Genomic DNA, 16,473 nt, shown 5'->3' on the forward strand with positions numbered 1-16,473 from the left:
TATTCATTCACCTATTGATGGTTATTTGGATTGTCTCAAACTTTGGCTATGGGATATAAAGAAGCTATAAACATTTGGGTATACATCACTGTGTGGGCATATGTTTTCATTTCTCTTGGGCAGATATCTAGGAATAGAATCGCTGAGCCATATGTTACTTAAATTTATAAGAAACAGTTAAATGGCTTTTAAAAATTGTCATTTTTACATTCTCACTAACCAATTATCAGCATTGGCATGGTCAGTCTTGAATTACAGCTATTCTATGCGGTTTGTAGTGATATCTTACTACAGTTTTAGTTTACTTTTCTGTTCATTGCCTATATAGAAATGTGTGTGTGTGTGTGTGTGTGTGTGTGTGTGTGTGTGTGTTTGTGTGTGTGTATTAGTATATTGATCTCATATCTTGGAGCATTTGCTAGCTTACTCATATGTTCTGGTAGTTTTTGTAGATTCCTCAATGTATATGGAGATATTGGTTCTGCATGTGTCACATGAGAATAAAGACAGTTTTAATTCTTCCTTTCTAATCTCTATTTATTTTTATTTTTTGATTTATTGAATGGGCTGGTAATGATTAAAGTGAGAATTATTTCCTTCTTGCTGATATTAGAGTAAAAATATTCAGTTTTTCATCATGTTCTTTTAACTGACAGTTCATTATAGATTCATTTTATCAAGTTGAGAAGTTTCTCTTCTATTATGAATTTGTTGAGACTTTTTTTTAGTTGTAATGGCTAACGACTTCCCTCAAAGTCTTTTTCTGCATTTTTTTGTGATAATTGTAGTTTTTTAAAAAGTATATTACTAGAGTAAATTACATAGGTTGATATATAAATATTAAAACAACCCTGTATTCTTACTATAAAACTAATTCAGTTATGATGCACCATATTTGCTAATATTGGTTAAGAAATTGTATATTCATGAGGATATTAATTCCGAGTTTGATTTTCTGGAAGTTCATCTTTTAGCTTTTGGTACCAGGGTAATGTTAACCTGTTTTATGGAAAAATTGTGTAGAAATAGTATAATCTCTTTGTTCAGCCATTTATAGAATTTAACTATGAATGTATGTGGGACTGTGTGTTCTTTGTGGTAAGGTTTACAAACTACAAATTCAGTTGTTTTATATATATGGTTCACCATGTTCACATTTTTTTTCCTGAAGTTTTGAGTTTGTTTTTTGAAATATACACTGGATATAGAGTTTTAAACTGTAATCATCTATCTATCTATCTATCTATCTATCTATCTATCTATCTATCTATCTATCTATCATCTATTTATCTATCTATCTATATCTTTATCAGTTTCAAAATGTTATTTTATTAACTTCTGGCTTTCATAATTCTGATGGGTAATACACTATCATTTTCATGTTTGCTTTTGTTATGTAATTTGTCTTTTTTCTCTGGTTACTGTTAAGATTTTCTTTTATCATTGTTTTTTTAGCAATTTTATTTTGATGTGTTTGTGCTTTATTTTTGTAGTTTGTTCTTCTTCTAGGTATTGAACTAGTATTGTCGTTTTATTAAACTTTGAGAACATTTTAGCCTCTTTTTCTTCAATTCTTTTTTGTTTGTGTTTCTCTTGATCCATCACTTTTGGAACTCATCTTCTATGTATACTAGATAATTTTATTTTATTGCATAGGTTATTGATGCTCTCAGTTTTATTTTATCTCTCTTTTTCATTTTCAGTAGATCATTGCTAGATCTGTAAATCTAGCTATTAGGGAAATGCAAATCAAAACCACAATGAGATACCCCTCACACTTGTTAGAATGGCTATCATCAACAGAATAAGTAATAAGCGTTGGAGAGGTTATGAGGGAAAAAGGAACCCTCATACACTGCTGGCAGGAATGTAAATTGGTAGAGTTGCTATGGAAAACAATATGGCTATTCCTCACAAAATTAAGAATAGAATTACCATATGACCCAGCAAGTCCTCTTCTGGGTATCTACCCCCAAAATTTAAAAACATTTATCTGTAAAGATATATGCACCCTGATGTTCATCGCAGTATTATTCACGGTGGCCAAGACATGAAAACAACGGAAGTGTCTTTCAATAGATGATTGGATAAAGATATATGTGTGTGTGTGTGTGTGTATATGTATATACACACACAATGGATTATTACTCAGCCATAAGAAAAGATTAAATACTGCCATTTGCAACAACATGAGTGGATCTTGAGATTATCATGCTAAGTGAAATAAGTCAGACAGAAGTCGAGAACCATATGATTGCACTCATATGTGGGGTATAAAACTGAAAGCAACAAATAAACAAGACAAACAAACAATAACTCATAGACACAGACAACAGTTTAGTGGTTACCAGAGGGAAAGGGGGGAGAAGAGGAGGTAAAAAGGGGTAAAGGAGGTCAAAGGTGTGGTGATAAAGGAGATTTAATTTTGATTGGTGAACATACAATGTGATATACAGATGGGGTATTATTGAAACCTATATAATTTTATTAACCAATGTAACCTCAATAAATTTAATTAAAAAAAGAAAAAATGTAAAATCCTCAATGTAATGCCATTTTCAGAAATACTTCAGAAGACTTTTTCAAATGTGTAAAAAGAAAAAAAAAGACTAGAACATTTTCAAACAGTATTCTAGAGTAGTCAAGAGCCATATAGAGGGATTCTTGTCCTCTATTTGTAAATTTTTACAGACCTAAAAGAAGAGAAGCAGAAAATATAAATTGAAAAGACAAATAACCAACTTATAAAATCTCCAAATGTGTCTGAACTTTTCAAAGAGACTTAGAATATAAACCAGCTAGAAATTAAAACTAAATTATGACCTTCCATATAAAATAAAACTATCTGATTATTCCAGAAATACAGGAAGATATTAAAAATATGAAACTTGAGAATTTAAAATAAATAGAAAATGCTTGAGGGGAAGTAAATTTTATTTGCCTTTGTTTACAGAAAACACTCAAAATATTGAAGATTTGTAACAACACTTAGTTACTCCCAGTTTCTCATCCTATAAATATTAGTTTGTGAACATTATCAGAGGAAATTCTTTTATTCTCTGTGATGTAATGCTTGTAACCTTTATATGTGGTGACATATTTTGGACATTAAAATTCCAGTTGAAATAGATGTTGGAAGAATTTTTAGAGGTCCCTTACATTTCTATTAATGCTCTTATTACATATAACTAATCTAGATATTATAATACTTATACTATGTGGTATTCAAGAATTGGCTATTATCAAAGAATTCCAATGTGCGAAAGTTCCACAACAATTGGATAAAAAATAATTAGAGAAGAGTCAGAAAAATATAGATGAATTCTCATAATATCATAAACTTTATAACTATGCAAATGTTAAGATATGCTTTAAAATTGTGAAATCAGCAACATGGCACACATACAGTCTAGACTGATTCTTTTAGAATTTCATAAGCTTTTCTTTTTATGTGTGGCTACACTGTAGAGATACAAACTCAGCAACACGACACATCCCAGTGACCCATGGTTTATTACAGCTAAATCTTGGGCCAGCCAGTAGCCAAGAATTATTCTTTTTGTCTCAAAGCAATTGTAACATTGGATACATTAATCAAAGTCATCTTTCAATAATCTAGCCATCTCAGACAGAGTTCAATATGTATTAAAATATACTAACCTCTTTTGTCACATTTCAATACCCTTACTGGTGAAGGAGATCTGATGATTGTGCTTTATAGTTTGAAACATGCCCATACCTCAGACAAGTATTGTATACTTCAATACCAAATTTTATTTAATATTTTTTTGGATATTATCTTTATTACTCATGACTAAAGTCTTCATGCAGGGACCTCTCATAGAGTATAATTCATGAAGAGGTCCAAGGATTCCATCACAAGTACACAAAATTTGCTTTCTAATTTTGAAGAGAACAGTTAGAAATTGTTAAATTGCAAGATCCTAGTGGGTATGATTTAATAAAGCCATAATGGCTGTCTAATGGCATCAAATAATTTCAAACAGATATTTGGTAAACTACTCCATGAAGCAACCCATCACAATAAGGATGAATTGGGATGATTTGAAACACCAGTGGAGAAATTTTCTTAGGATGAATTTTATGTTATTACTTTTTTTCTATGGGTGTTTAGTACATGCTAAAGGAAAGACCTGAAAGGATTGTTTAAAAAAAAACTAATAGTACTCCACAATAAAGCTAAAAAATATTTATAGGAAGACAAAAACAAAAACAAAAAACAGGCACCTAATAAGGCTTGCAAGGTCCAACTCTAAAGGAAAACCCCAAGGTATGCAAAGCAGACAAACGTGACTATAATGAAAAAGAAAATCATACCTTTTAATAGAACCCGATTTCTTTAAAAAAGAAAATTATTATTATTATTTATGCCTACAGCATCTGGTCTTCCTAGGTGGTCTCTCATCCAAGTACTAACCAGGCACGACCCTGCTTAGTTTCCGAGATCAGACATCAGGCTTGTTCAGAGTGGTATGGTCATAGACCGTGGATTGTGGCTCCACTGGGGCATGAACCCAAGACTTTCTAGGTGTAAAGCAGTCGTGCAAACCGCTACACTATAAAACCACTTCCAGAACCCTATTTCTATCTGGTGTTATTTTCCTTCTCCTTGAAGGAATTCTTTTAACATTCCCTACATATTGCCTTTAAATCTTGTTAGACAAGATTTAATAGAATCTAGCCTGCGGCTCATTTACTCCACAATTGAGGCAAAGATTTTCTGAGTAATCTACTTGATACTCTGTGAATTATTAGAATTTCCACTCTAGTTGATGAGAATGGGCATTTGTTTTTTCACACCTATTGGAACTCAAAGAATTATTGCTTTTAATCTTTCCATATATTTCTTTCCTCAGTCTCAAGATGTTATCTCATGTGCATGTACTAATTAGTATTCAGCTGGTAATTCAAGGGGAACCCTTTAAGATCTCTGGAGTTTTTCTCTGTGCAAGATTTTCCTCTCTATGACTCTGCACTCCAGATTCTATTAACTGTGGCCTTTCCATTCTCTCTGCTATGTCTCCTCAAACCTCTATTTGGTTTTCTTCTCTTGTGCTGGGACATGGAAAGCCTTGCAGAAAATAAGAGAGTTCACCTTGTTTATTTCCTCTCCCTCAGTTATAGCTCTTTTATTGCTGATATAAAATGTTTTGAAAATCATGTTTCATATATTTTGTTCTTTTTTAAAAATTTAAAAATTTATTTATTTATTTTGGGGGCAGGAGGATAAATCTAGTCCAGGTTGCTCTATCTGGCTAAAAAGTGGAAGTCGTAAAAATAGGCTCTTTTCTCTTTGCCTAAATTTTAATATATCTAGGTTTTGTAGATGAGGAAGGAGACATTTTTAATGAAACAAATGTACATTAGTATTCTTTCTATCCCTGATATTCATTTACTTACATAAATCCCACTGGCTAAGAGGCAATTAGACAGCAGATGGTTTAGATCAAATCAATTAATTTGAATGGTATGTTCTGTGAATAACTAGGACTACCAAAGTGTGTGTTCAAAAAATACTGTTCTTTTAACAACAATCTTTATGATTTTGATAGTCCTTGAGGAAGTTCAACTCAGGTTCACCTGCAATATTTATCAAAATTATTATATAGCATTCTTATTATATTTGGAGTGGCCAGAGACTAGCAATATTGTTATTTAGTATTTATCTTATCAAGTATTTATCAATAGCATTTCTGAAGATGCCAAAATACTTTTTTTTCACAAGCAAGTACTACTATGTGGATTAATTACACTTTCATTATTTCTCATGTTTATTCTTGAAAATGTACCAAAAGAAACCATGAATTAGATGCAACTTAAATCTCTGAGCAATTGAAAAAAATTAGAATTCATTAAACAGCATACTTTTATATCTTGTTTCCTCTATAATAAAACAAATGCTCCAAGGTTAGGACCTATGTCTTAATCTCTTATGTTTTCCCCACAGCACCTAGCGTGATGGTCCTTTACTATGTGTGTCTAATGCCATTATTATTCTTCAGTTGATTAACAGTTAATTTAATTCACTCTGATAGGTATGCTAGGTCTAAATGAAAAAACACCTGGAGAAGTATGCTCTATTTAATTTCTTCCATAAGCACATTTGTAAAATAGGGACAACGTCAGCACCCACTTATAGCAATGTTGTGACTATTGATTCAGATATGTTTAAAGCTCTTAGAACAGCAGCTGGAACAAAATAAATATTTAATAAATTATAGGTGTTATTTTTATTACCAAATTATTTATAATAAAGTAACTACCAAACCTGCTTATAATTTTTATTCATCTTATATTAAAAATGGCACAAAGTCTCAGTTATATCTCAATGTATAGAATAAATTTACCTGTATAATTTTCCAGCATAGTAAATTACCAAAAAAAAACCTTTAAACCCTTTTATTCTACTCCATCAGTATCAACTAATTGTAAAATTGAATATATGTGAATTTTTCAGAAAATGGTATTGACCATCATATAAAATAAAATCATGTTTAAGAGAATAGTAAAAGTACTACACTAACGTTCTATTGTTAGAGGAAATCTGATAATTCAATATAAAGTAATTTAAAAAGTATAGGTAAAACAGTAAGTCTTGTATTGATGTAAAAGAGATTTAAAGTCAAAAATAAAAATACCAATCATTTAAAAGAAAGTCAAACTTAACTTTCTTTTAACACTTCAACAAATATTTATTTATGAGATATCAAGATAAATGATAGCAATCCCCATCACCAGGGAGCTTACAGGCCTGTGCTGAGGGTGGTTACAGATAGAGATGGTTTCAACGTATTACTAAGTGCTATGATAGCATCAACCCAGAGAGGGAGCACCAAGCCTGGCTTCGAGTTTGAGTGAAATTTGAAGAATGACCTGATGCCTCTGCTGATTTGAAAAGATAAAGAGGAATTAGGTTGGCAAAGAAAAGCAAAAAACAGCACGGACAGAGAGAAAGAAGGAGGAATCAATACGCTATTCAGTATTTCTAGAGCAGAAACTATATAGCAAGTAGCAGTAAGGAGTAAGTCTGGAGAGTTAGAGTTCAGGGTACCTTAAGCTCCGTACACATGCAAAAAGCTGGGCTTTATTTTGTAGCAATAGAGAACCACTTATATTTGTCTTTGAGGTTATCTGTCCTAAGACATTGTGGACAATATCTTGTTTCGGTAGTAAAAATAGTGTAATCTGGCCTGAATAAAAAATAAAAATAAAAAGATCTGTAAAAGAAAAGCTAGGTACTGCTTCAAATTACAGCCATTGTATCATAGAAATATTAATCTTAAAGCTAGAATAAACATTAGAGATCATTTAATTCTACTGCCTAAATTTACAAATAGGAAAATTTGGTCCTGGAGGCAATCAGAGGCCTGCTGAAGACATACTTATAGAAGACACAGAGTTGTATTATAGTTAAGGTCTGAACATACACAAGGGTGCACACATATGCCTTGCACACACTTATGCAAACATTCAAATAAAAAGCCATTATTGGAGGTAAGGGTGTCCAATGTGTGACTACAAGTTTTGTAAAGTGAATCATTGAGTCACCAATTTGGTCTACAGTGCAAGAATTTTAGTTTTTATATAAGGATATATTACTAATCTACACACACACACACACACACACACACACACACACACACACACACACACCACATCTGAGAATAAATAAATGGCATTATGTATGCCCATATTCTATATAGAAAATCATAATAAAGCATGAAATTAAAATGCAATGATCTTTTAAAAAATGTAAATATGATTGAATTCAACTTTATACATATTTAGTTTCTTTTCTACATTTTGAGTGCCATAAACAAAAATATTTGTTTTCCTCTCATTTTGGTTTATACTAAAATGAAAGTTGACAAAAATAGAAAAACTATAATAACTCAAAGATTATGCATATAGTCTTTAAAGTATAAATCTAACATTGTATTTATTAAATTATTTTTGTTTCCTGTCAATTCATCTATATGTTGATAATTTCAAGAAATTCTATATACTCAAATGTATAAATTACATGAAATCTTTTGAACTCCTGAACTTAAGCCAAATTACTTACAACTCCAGATCTTTCTTATGCTTTCCACTAACTACATCAAGGAAATCAACGTCAGTGCTTTAGGACTGAATTAATCACCTGACAAACCTATTCCTCTTTCTGCGTTTCCTAGTTCTGAGGAGGACAATATCATCTACCACGATGCTGAAGCACAAACGGGAAATAGTCTTGATTCATGCTTCTTGCTCACCTTCTACACCTAATAAATCAAGTTCTTCAGTTCTATATCCGAACTATCTCTAAGTTCTGTCTACTTACAGTCTTCTATATTTTCACTGCTCTAATCCAGTCTACTGGTCTCTCACATTAACACTAGCTTTGTTGCAGTCCATTTTTCTCATTCTGTTAGGGAAATGTGAATGTCATGCCCTATATTAAAAACAAAACAAAGCAAGTAAATCAACTTATATGACTTCACTTCATCCTTAACATAAATTCTAAACTTCTTCATATTGCCTAGAAGGACTTCGCTATTTTTTCTTTCTTTATTCATGAAACAAATATTAATCAAGGATCTAGTATGTGCCAAACAATGTTATAATCAATATAGTTCCATATATTCAGTTATAGTAGAATATATTTTTTAAGAAAAACCATTCCATTGAGAACAAACAAGATGCTAGAAAATAATCTTAAAAGTTATATTATAAAAACTGACAAGTTAGTAGAGAATGACCAGGCCAAATCCTAAGAGAGAGCCAAAGCTCAATGGTACAAGCTGAGCATCTTATGTCAATTTTGCCCAGAGAGAAAACTAAATTATGGGACTAAGTTATATATTTTTAAAAATGGAAACAAATATTAAAGGCCAGGCCTCGACTGAATTTACTAGACTATTTCAACATTGAACTTGATCCTTGAGTATCTACTTGCTGCTATAGACCAAATGTCTGTGTCCTCCCAAGTTCATATGTTAAAACATAAGCCTCAACATAATGGTATTAGGAGGTGGAGCCTTTAGGAAGTGATTAAGTCAAGAGGGTGAGGCCATCATGAATGGGTTTAGAAGTCCTTATAAAAAAGACCCAGAAGAGCCTGCTTGCCTCCTTTCAACATGTGGAGACACAGAGAAAAGACAGCCCTCAGTGAACCAGGAAAGGGGCTCTCACCAGACACTGAATCTACCAGCAACTTTATCTTTGACTTTTAAGCCACCAGAACTGTGAGACATAAATGTTCGCTGCTTAAGCCATTCAGTTTAAGGTATTTTTGTTGTAGTCGCCCAAATTGACTAAGGAACTTCTTTTTGGTAAAGATCAACCAAAAGTAAAATCGCAACTTTTCCCAACACATCCAGGGAATTTCCTGGAGAATTTCTCTGGCTTTGAGCAGAGGAAGGGCAAAAAACAGATGGCTAATTTTACCTTGAGATTTACCCATTGGCTGATGCTAATTGGATTAGCAGTCCAATTCACACCCTCAAGATTTAGGGTTCAGTTTCAAGTTGTCTCACATTGGTAGTGGTCCTAAGTAAGTACCTGACAGAAACAAATATCAATTGTCTCTGAATGAAGGCAATTTATCTGATGCCTCAGGAAATCTTCACATTCTTTTTTACAGGCAATGACCAATACACAGTAATAGATGATCAAAAACACAAGGAAACAAAGAACAAAAACTAGTATAAACAACAGACAGTAGAAACAGATGAGAAATCTTCAAATATTGGAATTACTAGACTCATAAAATAACTTTTTTTTTTACTACATTTAAATACATAAAGAACATTGAAAATGTCTGCAGGGTACAAGAGCAATAAACATGTAGAAAAGCATATATTTTAAAAGCGTGAAGTAGGGCTTTTAGAAGTGATTATACAATAAGTAAAAATAAAAACATAACTGGGTTTAGCACTGCATTAAACTAAACTGAAAGTAAAATAAATTAAATAGAAGACAATTGAAAATAATTCCAGAGGGCGGTATAAAATATATATAAAAATTAAAAATATGGAAAAAATGTAATAATTATAGTGAATAGAGTTATAAAGTATACATTAATTGTAGTTCTAGAGGAAGAGTGGGGAAGGGGGTGGAGTTAAAGGAACATTTGATGGGATAATGGCTGACAGTTTTATAGAACTGATAAAAGATGACAATCTACATGGCTGATTTTTTTTTCCTTGTTTTAAATAGCTTGTTTTCTGTATCCCCACCTCCAACCTATCACCCATTTTGGAATGTAATCATCATGGCTACAAGAAGTGATACAATACGGAAATACATACACGTAAATTCATACAAAAAGAAGAAAAATTAGAAAATGCGTGTTCTGAAATAAGAATTAAATTCTGATAGTATAATAACTGGGTGACATTTTAAAATGAATTGGTCAGAAAATGCATTTCTGAGGAGAATTCAAAAGTTTAAATTGTAATATAAATGACCAGAGGGAGCCAGCCATGAGACGATAAGGGAGATAGTATTTTAAGCATAAGAAACAGCTAGCACAAAAGTTTTAGGGTTGGAAAGAGCTTGGTAAATTCTAAACAAAAGGCTTCTGTGTCTGCACCATAAGCTGAGCGGCATGAAATGAGGTCCAATAGATAGGTGATGGTCGGATAATACATTGTAAACCAAGGTAAGGAGTTTTGGTTGTATGCATGTATGTACATATGTATGTATTTATTTTTCCCCTTCACTTTTTTTAAGTAACAGCTTGATTGAGATATAATACACATGTCTCTTTATTGAAATAGAATTTACTCACGTAAAATTTACAATTTAGTAGTTTTTATCTTATGTTTATTTATTTTGAATTATAATATTGTATATATTTAAGGTGTATGATGTGTTGGTTCGTTATACCTATATGCTGTATAATCGTTTTATTTAAATGTAATGGAAATTTTCTGTAGAGGAAACTGACCTACAAAATCACCAAAAAAAGGCACGACTGCTATAATTTAACAATGTGGCCTTTAGTTTATGACTGTGAATGGAAAGCTAAAGCTTATCAGACATATGGGAAAAGTCAGTAGGCAAATATAAAGCCAAATATATCTTATTTGATATACATTAAATGCAGTGGAAAATAATGCCTCTGCATAATGTAGGCATAGTAGCTATATGATCTAATTTATACTTTACGGAATTACTTGGCTGTCCTGAGGAGAAAGATTTTAGAAGCACAGAAATGGAGTCAAGGAAACCAGATAAAGAAACTTTCAGGAGGATCTGCCAATAGATGGTACTCTGGTTATACTACAAACTTGTTAACTTGTTAACTGATAAGATATTGATGGCAATCGAAGGGAGGTTTAGGGATATTTTTAGATTTGAGCTCAAGCAAATAGGGGATTTAGGTATCCTTTGCAGAGATGAGGCAGACTGGGGAGAAGAAGGATTTGAATAAGAGGGAATCAGAGTCCTATTTCGGCCGCCTTATGTTTGAAATACTTATAAGGCACCACGTGGAATAGTAAAAATACAAGTTGGCTATTAGTGTTTGGAATGCTGGAACTTGGTCAAGGCAGGAAATATTTACTTAATAATCACCAACATTTAAATAATATAGGCCATGGGTCAGGATGAGGTCACTGAAGAATAGTAGGTCTATAAAGAAAACAAATCCTAGGGCTCTATAGCAGCGGTCCCCAACCTTTTTGGCACCAAGGACAGGTGCTCCTATGAAAACCTAATGCTTGATCTGAGGTGGAGCTGAGGCAGTGATGCTAGCGTTGGGAGCAGCTGTAAATACAGATAAAGCTTCGTTTGCTTGCCTGACACTCACCTCCTGCTGTGTGGCCCGGTTCCTAACAGGCTACAGACCGGTATCTGTCCGTGGCCCAAGGGTTGGGGACCCCTGCTTTATGGCACTCCAACATTTTGATGACACAGAAAATATTATAGGAAAAAAGACTAAGAAGGAGTACCTGGTAAAATAAAAGGAAAAGCAGGGAGGTGGTGCAAAAGAAAACAAGATAGTTTTTCAAGACGAAAGGAATAGACAGCAATATCATCTCTGCAGGAATTCAGGGCCTCAAAGGGTGAGTCTAAGGATTTGCTATGGCATAGAGATGATGCTGAATGAAGACCTCCAGATATACAGGAATAGAAAATTTCAGTGATATTTCTAAATATTAGCCAACAATTTTGATTAAAGTTTATTATGGTCTCGAAAGCAAGAATACTGCTTTTCATATATGAAATATTCAATAATATTCTTTCATTTTTTTCTCCATTTCTTCTCCCTCTCATTTTGTTGCATCTCCAGCATCAGGGCAGCAGTTCTGGTCCAGTTGTGGCCTGATGTTGGTGCCCTCTCAATATGGTCAATGCTCTTTTTCTCATGGGACATTTTTATTCATTGTAATCTGTTTTTAAATAATCCCAAGGATACCAAATTTATTTTTTTAAAAAAACTTTTATTTTCTAAATAAATTGTTTCTTTCGAGATCATTTGTTTGGTTTATTCATTTTGGTCCTTTTTTATAACCAGTTTTCTCTCTGTATACGATGATCTTTAGCTATCCATTCATAGTTATGGATTAAAGACAAGGTTGATGAGTACTTGCTGGGGTCTTTGTGATTTTGTAGGTCAGTTTTCTCCCCCAACAATGCAATAGCTCTCCCTTCAGTGTAATAGCTAACTGCGGTCATGTAATGTGAGAATTGTTCATGCCAACAGCCTTGCTTCCATGTAGGTTGCATGAGTAGACGGTCTGGAGCATTCTATATTTGCCAAAATTAGAGGGGATTTCCTTTGTATGTGGAATATTTTAGTTTAAGTCACTCATATTGAGCTATTTGTCATTCATTTGTTTGTTTGTTTACATTTGCATGTAATGAGGAGGTACAAAGTAAAATGAAATCCTGTCGTGCGTGTGTGTGTTTTTTTTGGCCTCAGGAGCTAAAATTTCCAGGAGGAGCACTTCTGAATTCTTCTTTATGCTTTATCTGAAAGACTTCATCTTCTCCCTATATACAGGGAAGCACAGGCACAAGTGTCATGCTATTCTGGATATACTGAGTAAAAAAAAATGTTATCTTTACATCATATTCCAACTACCTCTTGACTTCAACCTGAGAACTTACTTCTCTGAGACAACCCAGCAAAACCTGCTCTAACTCTGATTCTCTCTGCTCTGTTTTGGGCTGTGATTCCCTCCATTCTATTATCTCCAACAAAATGATTCTATTTGCTTTCTAGAAGTCTGGTCTTCTCATGGCATTTTTTCTGTCCAATATTGCTATTTTTAAAATAGATCTTTTCTGTCACTTCAGAAAAATATTAGGAAGAAAGGGCCAAAGCTGATTGTATTTAACCAATCACATTCATCTGGAAGCATCCAATTCTGAACCAAGTTTTGTTAAGAACTGCTTATTTATTCTGCATATTTGCATTATGAAGGGAATAAAAAAAACAAAAAACAAAAACACAGAACTAGGCCCAAAGTCAAATGAATTAAATCAAAGTTTCTAGGGCAGGGGACTAGGCAGCTGCAATTTTTTTTTTTAAAGCTCTCAAGCAATTTAAATGTACAGCCAGTTTGATAGATTGTTATCCCTCTTTTTTGCTGATAAATTGCAAAATCCTTGGGGGCAAGAAAGTAAGATTACTAATTTACGTAACCAGTGCTTTATACATCAGCAAATAAAGGTTTATTAAATTGAATTAATAGTACTCTGAAAAATTCAGAGTGAAAAAATTAAGGGTAAGTTTTCATTTTTATTTTCTCGGAGTTCTGAGAATGAAAAAAAAACTTTCTGAAAATGTATTCATCTCAATTTTCTGTATAAGTAAATAATCTAAATTAAACAAAAATCTACAATCCATGGGATGTTATGAAAAACGTGCTTTTTTTATGATTAATTGCACAAGTACATCCATGCATACACATCCAACGTTCACACTCATGCGACTTATCTATTTGTTCTTATAGTTGAAATAATTTAATATTTTCATTTGAGATGTAAATTTTTCAGTCATCAAGATAGCAATTTCCATGATCAGGTAATGCCCAGAATTAGATTTGATGAGTTTCCAGGGATTACTTTTCTCTCATTTTGTTTTCTATGCTATTAACTCGGTTTAGTTCATCTGGGATAGTGTGGCACAGACTAATAAATAAACTGACTATCCAGCACAGACTCTAAGCTGGCAACTATGAATCATCAAGCTATAAATATGCTGGGAGCCTCCAGAGAGATGCTGATAAATTACAGGATGGAGCGTTTTCTGTAAGTGCTGCTGAATCTTGAGAGGTAGTCAATACCTAGGTTCAGAACTTTACCTATTTTTTTAAATTTAAGCAAAACAATCTATAAAATGTAATGTTGAATAAAATTAATAATAAACAATATTTTTCATGCACTTTTATACTCCAGTGTTATGTGCACTCTGACAATCTTTTTGATCATTCAGATCTGAGAATTTCTCTCTAATTATGCCGAGTTTGATCCTGAATCTTATTAAACTGATCTGCTCTCAGATCTCCCCATTGATGGATAAGCCCTGCAGATGGAACAACTCTCTTGACGTCTGCTGCTGGGAGAGAGATAGGTCAAATCCACAATTTGAAAAAAAAAAAAAATTCTTTCAAATTGGCTGTGATACCAATTGGTTGCTACATAGAGTGTATTATATTTTCACAGTGCTGTTCTACAGCAAAAGCGTAAATCAGAAAATTATATTTTTACCATTGGAGTTCCTTTTTAAAAATGTTTAATTGTGGCAAAAAAACATGTAACATAAAATTTACCATCTTAACCATTTTTTAGTATATAGTTCAGTAGTGTTAAGGATACTCATAATATTCTGAAACCAGTCTCCAGACTTTTTCATCTTGTAAAACTTAAATTCTGTACCCATTAAACAACTCCCCATATCCACCTACCATGCAGCCCCTGGTAATCACCATTTTACTTCTCCTTTCTATGAATTTGACTACTCTAGATATCTTGTATAAGTGAAATCATATAGGATTTGTCTTTTTTTGTGACTGGCCTATTTCTTTTAACACAATGTTCTCAAAGTTCCTTCGTGTTGTAGCAAGTGTAAGAATTTTTTTCTTTATAAGGATAAATAATATTCCTTATAGTATGTACACATCACATTTTGTATATCCATGTATCCAGCAATAGTCATGTGAGTTGCTTCCATTTGGGGGCCATTTTGAATAATGCTGCTGTGAACCTGGGTTGGAGCTCCCTTTTATAAGTATTCTAACTTTTTAAAATCATTTCTCTCTACAGATAACCAAATTTAACCATTTTGCTGTCTGGACTGATTGTAAAGATTCCTAAGTCCCATCCTAAATTTGCTGAATCAGAAGGTATTGGGAAGGGATTATAGGGTATTACTTTTTTTTAAAATACTGTATCAGATAATTTTGATAGAGATTTAGGAACCTATCCTTATAATTTAGATTATTTAAAGTAATATCTATACTTCTCTGATAAAAGATCATCAGAGGCTTTTTCTGAGAGAGAAACCTCTGCAGGGAAAAAAAAAGAATCACCTACACAGAGTATTTTATTAGAACTCATAATCTCTCCATTTGTTTCTGTGAACTTTATTCTTAAATGAAGGGAATTTGTTAATAGGCATTTCCAGGTAAAGAATACTGTAATTAAATCTTACCAGCATGGCCAGCTAACTAGTTGTAACTTGAGATTTTTACTTATTTTTAACAATGCTAAAGGCTAGTTTATCAGCTTTGACAAACAGTTCGTGAATTTTTTTGAGTGCTATATTCTTTATCAATGTTAAAAATTAAGATGTTAATGAAGAAAACATCAGGAAAGTGGGGAAACCAGATTACTGAATCACTATATTAACACTTTAGAAAAATCTTTACACTGCTTAACTCATATTTTCATGAATAATCTCACATAGTTTATTCATATGGAAAGTCATTTTTCTGTTTCATTTTAATAGGTATGTCTACATTTTTAAATTAAAAAACCCTATATTGTACAATTTTTTTTATAGAGTACTTGACCATATATTTAATTTAGAATGACTTTATGTACCCACAATCTTAAAATTATTTTGGCGAAATCTATTATTATGCTTTCTTCTAACAGCACTATCATAACTGTGTTCATGTCCAATTAATATTTTCCATTATTTTTTCCTTTAAAAATATTTGACTTGTCTACATATTTTGAACATTCCCAGTGTTGCCAAGTATCTAGATATTTTGTGCTATAAGGGCGATAGTTTTAGATAACTTAATTGAACATTTACACATTGTAAACAAGAATCCTTAGCAAACATCTGATATGGATTACATTTTCCAAAATATAACTCTCAAGAGGCGCATTTAAATTTTTAGTTTTATTTATTTGGTAATGTAGTATTAAACTATAAATAGTACTTATGTTTATATGAGCACTTTGATACAGACCATGGAACTGTTAGCATTTTATAGGCTTTAGAAG

The sequence above is a fragment of the Pteropus vampyrus genome, unplaced genomic scaffold (assembly GCF_000151845.1).
Source record: "Pteropus vampyrus isolate Shadow unplaced genomic scaffold, Pvam_2.0 Scaffold18, whole genome shotgun sequence".
NCBI lineage: Eukaryota > Metazoa > Chordata > Mammalia > Chiroptera > Pteropodidae > Pteropus > Pteropus vampyrus.